The sequence below is a fragment of the Enhydra lutris genome, unplaced genomic scaffold (genome assembly GCF_002288905.1).
Source record: "Enhydra lutris kenyoni isolate GAN:26980312 unplaced genomic scaffold, ASM228890v2 scaffoldscaffold37, whole genome shotgun sequence".
NCBI lineage: Eukaryota > Metazoa > Chordata > Mammalia > Carnivora > Mustelidae > Enhydra > Enhydra lutris.
The window spans coordinates 26,461,018-26,469,372 of NW_019154121.1; the positions used below are offsets into that span (position 1 = coordinate 26,461,018).

Consider the following 8,355-nt stretch of genomic DNA (forward strand, 5'->3'; position numbering starts at 1 on the left):
AAATAAATAAAATCTTTTTAAAAAAAAAGAGTTTGTAAGGCTGGGAGGGGTCGCCCTCTCTGTAAGAGGTGGCCCTGACCGGTTGGTTTGATTCTCCATGCTTGGTGCGAAATAAAGCTTTGCTTGACCTTTGCTTTGTATCAGTCTCGCTTCTTTGATCATGGACCTAGCAATTTGTTTACAGAAGGTCATAACACAATAGGATGTTAAATTCATAATGATTTCGGCTGAAACTCCAGTGATAAAAATAGCAGATTCAAAGTGCACCCACATCTATAGAGTAAAATCAAATCTGTCTCACTCTGAGTGAGGATTTTGAAAGGAATTGTAAGCTTCTTTGTGTTGTGCTTCTCTTATCCTCAAGCCCTTGCTAACATTTATTAAATGTACAGTCTAGGGGCTCCTGGGTGTCTCAGTTGATTAAGTGTCTGCTTTTGGCTCAAGTCATGATCCCAGGGTCCTGGAATGGAGCCCCACATTGGGCTCCTTGCTCAATGGGAAGTCTGCTTCTCCCTCTCCTTCTGTCCTTCCCCCTCCACTTTCTCTCTCTCTCAAATAAATAACTAAAATATATATTTTTTTAATGTACAGTCTAGGGCACCTGGGTGGCTCAGTTGGTTAAGTGGCTGCCTTTGGCTTGGGTCATGATCCCAGGGTTGTGGGGTCAAGCCCTGCATTGGGCTCCCTCCCAGCAGGGAAACTGCTTCTCCTTCTCCCTCTGCTGCTGCCCCCGCCCCCACTTGTGTGCTTGCTCTCTCTCTCTGTCAAATAAATAAATAAAATCTTTTAAAAATAACAAAATAAAATGTACAGTTTTAACTCATATGTATTTTGGGGAAATAAGCAAGAGGTATATGGCCCTTGGGACAAAATGGCTTGGAGCATGGAAAAGCCAATTTCAAGATGGCAGAGCAAGGAGAGTTGACATAAGTCACATATGACCATGAGGAACCTGGAAATGTGCTTTGGGAAGCCTGGAAATGATTAGGTGAAAAGTACCCTGTAGAAAGGAATAGAGACATCTCCTACTGTTGTCATATCTTAAAGGGGAATTTTTGCACAGGGAAAACCAGAGAGGTCTCTGAAATCTTGGTTACACATGATTTCTATTGGCACTGAATGAATGAATCCAAGGGGAATGTGGTAGTTGACTGGCAGAGGGGTTGGCAATGTGGCTGGAATCTTCCAGGAAAAAGAAGGAGAGATCTCTTGAAGTTTGACCAAGACTAGCTCCCAAATCATCTTAAGCTTTTATCCAAAAAGTGAAACTCATCCCTGTGTTCTTAGAAGAAGGAATAATGTTATTTTCTAAGAAAAGTTGGGCTTCGATTCTTTATGAGTATGAGAGATCAGAGAAGTTTTATTATAAAAACAAGAACCAAGCAATTCAACTGGGTGGGGCCCAGTAGAGTGCAGAGGACCTTCAAAGCAGTAAGTAATCAAGCTGTGGTAGCAACAGTTAGTTTCACAAGAAAAGGAGAAAACGGGTTAATTCAGGAACTATTTTGCATTGAATTCAGTCAAAGAGCTGCTATGGAGATGTCTGAACACAGCAAACATTGTTTCCTTATGTGTTGAATCTTTGTCTGTCATCCACTCTTTCTGGCGTTTCACTTAGTTGAATTCTAAGAGACCTATTTTCCTGATGACTCTTTGTTCTTCAATGGGCAGATGATAAGGAACAACTTGAGTCCTTCTGTAAAAGTGTAATTAAACAAATTTCCAGTCATCTGGAAAGAATTCTGTAAGTATCTCCATCTAAAGATTACTCAACACAAAGAACTAATCTTTCTAACAAACCATATGTGTAAGGTGATCACTGTATCCTGAAGGCAAAAATAAGGGAGTAGAAGTCACAGAGGAAGATGATCCAGAAAACTAGAAAGAAGCTAGAGGAGAAAGTTTTACTAGGGAGAAACAGAGAAAGTTTGGGGTCATCTTCTTGGAAGAATTCACAAGGTAGAAAGCATCCATACTTTCTGCTCTGGAGTTCCACCAATCGACAATTTGTCCTTCCTCTGTTAAGTCAACCAACCCTGTATGGATTGCTAACAGTGAACTTTATTACATCCGTCAGGAGAACCTGGGAGACGCAGCTGAGAGCACTCTGACTTTGGTGAATGAGTCATGGGGGCAGGACCACCAGAAAACACGCAGGAAGTAGATCTTTGCATTCTGTTCAATCTTCCTTAAACAGAAGTGAGAAAACAAAGCAAGCCATCTCCATGCTTGCATGATTACGTCAAGTATCCCACTTTTACTCTCAACTTCCTCTCTGGCATTTTGCTGCTTTAGAGCACAGAAAGCCTCCTTCTCTGCCAATTCCCACTCTGTTTCTTCCTTTCACTCTGTTTCTGCTGCTTCAGTTTATCTTCCAGCTTTCTGATTTTCTCTTCAAACTCCTCTCTGATCTGCATTTTCTGTCTCTCTAGCTCTGCTCTGTAAAATTCTTGTGTCACTTGGACTTGTTTCTGAATCTCCTCTTTGGCCTTTTGGTACATCTTATTGGTGTAGCAGCCTCCTTTGTTCTCCACCACCACATGCTGGACCGGGGCCAGCAGCCGCATTCTCTGGGCCTCCAGCTCAGCTCCTATCACCCGATTGTTGAATAGGCAGTAGCGATCCCCAAACTCATGCACCAGCTCTCAGATGCTGTCTGGAGTGTCTCTAAGAATTTATGGAGACCAATGTCCTCCAACTCATCTCATCTCATACAGGAGAGAATCATGTATGTCCTAGCTCAGGTCCAAATATTTGCAGAATCTTCTCCATGGCCTTCTGGTTTTCCTGTGTGTACCAGCCCAGTGGAACCACCAGGAGCAGAGCGTGAGGCCCCGGGGAGGTCAGGAGGACACAGTGAGCAATCTTCTTCCTCATGTCAGCATCCTGTACCTCAGTGTCGAAAACACCAGGTGTATCCACGACGACAAGTTCTCTCCCGTGCCACCTGCTGCTCCATTTCTTACAGACCACGGTGACCTATTTTGCTGCAGGACTGGAAGCAAACACTTTCTGTCCAAGGATGTTGTTGCCCGTTGCACTTTTTCCTGCTCCAGTCTTACCCACTAAGACAAGTCTCAATTGTGAATCTCTGTGGTCTTGGGTTTCAAGCCCTGGGACATCAGGAAACAAAAGCCACAGCATTAGGATGGACCTCTGGCTGTTTCCCCAGCAGGGCTCCTGTTCCCCTCACACACTCCTCCTCTCTGGCCCTGGGCCCCCCTCCCGTGCATGACCTCTGCACTCACAGGAGCACTACAGAAGGCCCTTCTACAGAAGTCTACTGAAAGTCTTCGTGAAGCCTGATGTTCCCTTGCAGCATGTGGGGAAGGTCCAAGGACTTTCCAGGATTCCACGGAGCTTCTTACTCTTATCTTTTTAAAAGCAAAGTAGCCCACAGAAGTGGAAACAAAAGAATTCAAGAAGAGAATTCTGAGCTGTTGTGAGTAGCTGTTCCTTGTAAGAGCAATGCAGGAAGTAACTCAAAAACTGACTTTGGGACATCTCTGTGGGAGTTACTCCCCCAGTTTGTATTCAAAATGGAACTTTTCTTCTTTCCATCAAGAAGCCAGGTAGGCGGGTTCTACAACCCATCCCATCCTCACAGGGTACAAAAGGGATGCCTTGGCAGGAAGACAAAGCACTGTTGCTCCTGACTCTACCCTTCCCCTGACAACCTTACCTGTCACGCTTAACTTTCCTGTTTCTGAAATGAAGTGTGATTGTCGTACCCATCACCCACACAGACACATCCCACACATCCTTTACAGTAGACTTTGAGTCTTGAATTCTTCCTCAGGTCTTCCTCTATAAATCCTAGTTTAAATTCTGCATTATGGGTCATGACGATCACATATTTCAATAACGGGGACCATGCACACATTAAAGTCTGGAACTTCCAGTCCCCAGCACTCAGAGAAAACTGGGATATAAAATATGGTAAGATAATTGAGCGAGCAATATTTCATTTGTCAAGTAAAAAGACAACGATTTATTTGATTTGCTCATTTTTCCTCTGGGTATGTCTTCCTTTCCAAAATAGAATATAAGGTTGAGAGAAATCAGCTCACAGAAGTTGCATGTTCAGTAGGCTATAACACAGGTTAATTGAATTAATGTTTCTGCACAGCTCTGAGGGAAAATATCTTTTAAATGGTTCTTGCATGAATACTACCGCACTGATGAGTTGTTCACAAAAAGTACTTTTGAATATAAGAATTGCATGATGGTAGGGGCGCCTGGGTGGCTTAGTGGGTTAAAGCCTCTGTTATGATCCCAGGGTCCTGGGATCCAGCCGCGCATCGGGCTCTCTCCTCTGTGGGGAGCCTGCTTCCTCCTCTCTCTCTGCCTGCCTCTCTACCTACTTGTGATCTCTGTCAAATAAATAAATAAAATCTTTAAAAAAAAAAAAGAATTGCATGATGGCAAAGAGCAGTTTGGTCCAGCAATGTTATCTGACATATGTTAAGAATATGTTTACTTATGAGAGTCTTTTTCTTCCGTGATATTTGTGTTAAACTCCATTCCTGATACTTGTGATGAAGCTTAAAACAAGCAGGGATTTAAAATCTTATTTTTTTCCAGACTTAATCTCTAATCCATCTCCCTAAAATTCACTGATACAGTAAATACTCTCAGTCATGTTCATAGACCAAAGGACGACTGTAAAAACTCTAATGATTTGAATTTTGGATGTGTGCAATCACTGTAAATGATAGAAAGTCAGCCCTCCAACTTTGAAGTTTCTCAATTATTTTATTTTTTCAAAAATTTATTTATTTATTTGTCAAATAGAGAGATCAAGAGAGAGAGCACAAGCAGGGAGAACAGTAGGCAGAGGCAGAAGCAGGCTCCCTGCTGAGCAAGGAGCTCAATGTGGGACTGGAACCCAGGACCCTGGGATCATGACCTCAGCTGAAGGCAGATGCCCAACAGACTGAGCCACCCAGGCATCCCAGGTTCTCAATTATTTTAGCAAGACAGAACCTTTCAAATACTCACTGCCAATGTCACAGCTTGGAAAGGAAAGGAAGAGATTTTTCTGGTGGCAGAAAACACTAGAGGGAATTTCAAACCAACAGCAGCAATAAAGACCAAGGAATGCTCTCAGAGGAAAGTGGGAATCCTATGATTTATCAATCAGAATTCTAGCAGCAAAATGATGGTCTACTCTCATTGGGTCCTTGGGGGAAAGGTGAGAGAAGAGACTTCCTACAAACTGTGGATACAGAGCTTTGGAAAATGACAAAGGGGAGTGCTAGTAACAGTGAGAAAATGATACCCTAACCCTAGGGAGGTGAACAAAGAATGGAACCCAGAACCACCATGAGAGGAGCTGTCGCCTTTGGCTTAGGGTTGCAGCTGGTCGGAGATGGCCCTGCAGGGAGAGTGGCAGGAGAAAGAAGACCCAGCCTTGCTTTTCTACTCCCATGGGGTCTCCTACTTGGACTTCCCACTGGCCAGACCAAGCAGAAGTCAGAGAGTAAGAGATCCCACCGATGTAGTCAGTCCATCGAGATCAGCCTCCTGGGGCAGAGATCTAGGGTGAAGAAGGCTGAAGTGTGGGTCTGCAGAGGTCAACGAAAAATATTGGGCACAGAAAACATTTTTAAGCTATAATCAGACACACTTTAAGTTAGGATGGGACCTAAAAAAGAAAAGAGAGAAAAGCAATAAGAGAATCTCCCAGAGCCACAGAACCAGCTTTTCAGAGAAACCCAGTGCTTCACGAACAAATCACTCATAGACCAGCCCTACAGCAGCACATGTCACCAGTGGCGCTAACATGTAATGGATGCAGCATTTCTTCTTTGAATTTTCCTAAATTGAGTCTTTCGAGTCTATATATCATTGCCTGAGAATGCCAAGTTTGTAACTTTGTAAAGTTGTCGGCACTGGAAGAGGGATGGGATAATGGGAGGTGGGGGGGACCAAGCTGGGAAGAGTTTCATTCCAGTTAGCTGTCACTGCAGAACAAACCATTCTGAAGCTCAGTGGCTTAAAACAAGAACCACCATTTTTTTTTTTCTCATCAATCTGCAATTTGGGCAGGACTCAGTGGGGATTGCTCAGCTTTGCCCTTTACAACTCTGTCCGAGGCAGTGGGGGTAGGTAGAGAGTCTGCTTCCATGTCACCTTGCTTGTACGGCTAGCAAGTTCGTTCAGTTGGAGATAAAAGAGAAAGGAAGAGGGAAGGGGAGTTGGTCAGCAACGTCAAGCTGGGAGACTTAACAGGCAACATGGCCTTTGTCACAACATTATGGCCTGGTTCTGAGGGCAAGCATCCCAGCAGGGCAAGGACCATTTTCCTTGTCTAGGCTTAGAGTCCCAAAGGGTTGTTTCAGCCATGTGCTATTTATCAAAACAGTCACAAAATCTGTCCAATTCCAAGGTAGGGGACATAGACCCCTCATCTCGGTGGGAGAAGTAATGAAGTCAGATGGTAAGAAGAATAAATAGGATAGAACGCATTGTCACAGCCATCTTTGGGAAATACAGTCTACCGCTATTACAAGTCAGTAAATTCAGAAGCAAAAGTGAAATTGACAGGACTACCAAAACATACCATATTTTTGAAAACAACCTCATAATCCCATTTAAATCTCTGAAAGTATACTCCTCTCAGCTTCTTCCCTTAGATTTTTTATTTGTTCATCATACTTTATCTTCAGCACTTTTTTTCCTCTTGTTCTTGCTGTGATTTATGAGTATATTCCTTTTCTACTCATTTAATTTCTTTATTTAATGGATCAGTGTAGATTTTCTTCAGGACTTCTGTCCTTTTTTTCAGACTCTCCTCCATGTTCTTATAAATAGTATCAGAAAAGTAAGCCCCACCGTTGCTCCACACCATGTCTCCTACCATCCCCATCAGCTCCTGCCCTGGAGCTTCCTTCTCAGCTTCTGTGGCTCTGTTATTGAAGGCGCAGAAGCGGTTCCCACAATCCTTGATGACATCCTTCAGGATGGGATCTACATCTGTTATACAGTCATATATGCTAAATCCTCCCAGTTATCTTTGTGAGTGAACGAAACGATCATGGGCTTCAAGGCTGCCTTCCCAAAGACAGCCTTGATCAATGCCATGGTCTTCTGCTCTTCATCCGTGTAGCGGCCCAGCTGCAGAACCAGGAGGATGGCATGGGGCCCAGAGCAGGAGTAGAGGACTCACTGGCTGATTTCCCTGTAGGTGGTTTCTGGGGTCTCCTTGGTGTCAAAGAGCCCTGGGGTGTCAACAACAAGAAGATTCCTCCCCTTCCATTCCCAAGATGCTTTTTGACACTTTTTGGTAACAGCGTGGGGAGGAATTCTAGAGTCAAATGTTTTTCTCCCAAGGAGAGTGTTTGCTGTTGCGCTCTTCCCATTTCCAGTTTTCCCTACCAGAACCATCCTCAGTGTTGTCCCTCAGGTCGGCCATGTCAATATCAAGAGGATCTGGGACTTAGGTATCCACCTCTTTTCTCCTTTCTGTTCCTCTTTGAAAATGTATCACAGTCTACTATCCATGTTGATCCCACAAAGACAGAAAGATGAAACAGTTCAAACACCATGGAAGAAACAACAAAATAGTTAAAGAGTTTCCACACCAAAGAGTATCAGGTCCACATGGTTTCATGGGGAACTCACTTCAACCCTTCAAGAGCTAAGAATCTCCATGCTTCTAAAGCTATTCCTGATGATTTAAAAAGAAGGAAAACTTTCGATTCTTTCTACGATATAGGTATAATACTGATCTCGAAACTAACAGAGATTTCACCAATAAATAAAGCTACAGACCTGTCTCATTTGTGAATACTAATACAAAAATCCTAAATACATTATTAGACACTAACAAGTAATACACCATGATTAAATGTGATTTATTTCAGAAATCCTAGGGTGGTTCAATATGAGAAAAAGTGTTATAACAACACATTCCCATGAATAGATTAAGATGAAAATACCTACATGTAGAAAAGACATTTTACCAAATGCAATACTGATTCATGTTTAAAGCATTTCATAAAATTAAAGTTATTAGATACTTCTTTAATGTGATCTTATATACATATAAATTAAAAATTTTTGTCATCACTTTTTTTTCCCCCTGCAGTTAAAAGAGTTGACTATAAAATTCATTTGGATGAATAAAAAAGGAAATTAGCCCAGGCAATCAAGAAAGAGAACTATGAGGGAGGACTGGCTCTACCAGATAGCAGAGCATTTTAACCTCTTTAATTAACGCACTATGACATCAGTGCAAGAATAGAGAAACAGAACAGTGAAACCAAACCAGAAAATTCAGAAACAGCCCAAATTAATCATACTGTATTCATGAATATTCAAGTCAATTATATTATGCTACATTTACATTCA

At 42.5% G+C, this 8,355-nt stretch overlaps 2 pseudogenes; both read right to left on the reverse strand.

The window, feature by feature from the left end:
• Positions 1-2,073: 2,073 nt before the first annotated feature.
• On the reverse strand, positions 2,074-3,144 carry LOC111154390 (annotated as a pseudogene).
• A 2,205-nt stretch (positions 3,145-5,349) lies between these two features.
• On the reverse strand, positions 5,350-7,506 carry LOC111154391 (annotated as a pseudogene).
• Between the last annotated feature and the right edge of the window lie 849 nt (positions 7,507-8,355).